Genomic DNA, 1644 nt, shown 5'->3' with positions numbered 1-1644 from the left:
CTATAACAACAGGTAGAACAGATTAATTCCAAGGTTTATAAATAAAAATTCCAAAGTAGTCAACCAACCTTTCACCAGCAAAAGCACAAAGCTCCTTAACTATTATATCTCAAAAGTCTAGGGGATTTTAATCATTCCCCTAAATGTGTGAAGAAAAAAAAAAGATTGGGAAAAGAAGGAAGCCAAAGAGAAAGGTACTTAGAGTCAAGTGAAGTGGAAACATGTTCTATCGCCCACTTTTGTGAATCCACGGAAAGAAGCCTGAGCTGGCTTTTGGAGGTTTTTCTCTATAAATTCATGGCATAATTAGTATAAAATAAAGATGTTTGGAAAGTAAAAAGATGGCTTAGATTTTAACTACGTAGAAGTGTGATGTCCTTTGCCCTAAAAAGGTAGTATTTAAATCATACTTATTTTCCTAATTTTCTGGTTAATAAGTGTCTTAATAACTGTTGAAGTTTAGTATGTGTTAAAGAAAATTAATTCTTAGCTGTGAACCCCTTGTTATAATATAGCTACTCCCCTAGACTTTCTAAACAATTTATTTTGTATTGCTTTGCATACAAAATTTGTATACAATGTGTTTCACTTTCCTTCATTCACATTGTGTTCTTTGCAATTAATCCCATACATTATTTTTTAAATCTTTAAGAATAACGATATAGATGTCTCTTTTTAAAGTAATTTTCAAATTCAACATCATCCTCATTTCTACCAACTTATTATATTTATATTAACTACTTTTACTCTCTATTAATAATAGGTACATTTTTATTAGCAAAGTATTGCCACATAGTACATAGAACTTTCAAAGGCCATTAACTGCCAAAATTTCGCTGCCACTAATGTATTTTATAATGTTGATGTTGTTGTGTACATCTGAGTTGAAATTGACCTACAGCTGACCCTGCAGCAGGTTTTCAGAGATAATAAATCCCCTGGGAAGAGATTGTCTATCTTCGTTAGCTGTCATTGAGTAGAGTATGATTCTTAGCAACCCTGTGAACAGAAGATCTGAATCCTATTTTATCCTGCGCCATCCTCACACTTCCTGACACACAAGAGCCCATTGCAGCAGTCACTGTGTCAATCAGTGGAGGGTCATCCTCTCCATCACTGACCCTCCACTCTTGCCAGCATCATGTCCTTCTTCAAGGAATAGCCCCTCCTAGCTACATGCCCGAAGTATGTGAGGCGAAGTCTCATCATTTTTGCCTCCAAAAATGGTTTGCCTCCATGGAATGTTCAGTGTTCTTCTCCAACACCACAGCGCAAAGACGTCAATTCTTTTTCTGTCATCCTTATTTCATTCTCCTTTACATGCATTACATGCATAGCAAGTAATCAGAAAGAACATGGCCTGTATCAGCCACAGCTTAGATCTGAAACTTCCCCTAAATTTTTTTAGCCTGTATTTATTTTTTTCATTAAAAGTTTTTTGTTAATGATTTTTAATACAACATATATATTATTTACAGCATATTCTTTTTTTTTTCATCCCCCCAATTCATTCATTGTTGCACATTTTCCTCTCAGGCAACCCTTCCCCTCAGTCCACTTTAATATGCATTTCTTTTTCTGTAATCTTGTCATGAAAATAATACCTAATTGGCACCAGCAGTCAGGAAATCAAAAAGCATATCG

This window comes from Elephantulus edwardii, unplaced genomic scaffold (genome assembly GCF_000299155.1).
Source record: "Elephantulus edwardii isolate Elephantulus edwardi_28Jun2011 unplaced genomic scaffold, EleEdw1.0 scaffold00149, whole genome shotgun sequence".
NCBI classification, from domain to species: Eukaryota; Metazoa; Chordata; class Mammalia; order Macroscelidea; family Macroscelididae; genus Elephantulus; species Elephantulus edwardii.
Note: the sequence above shows the minus strand (reverse complement) of the source record.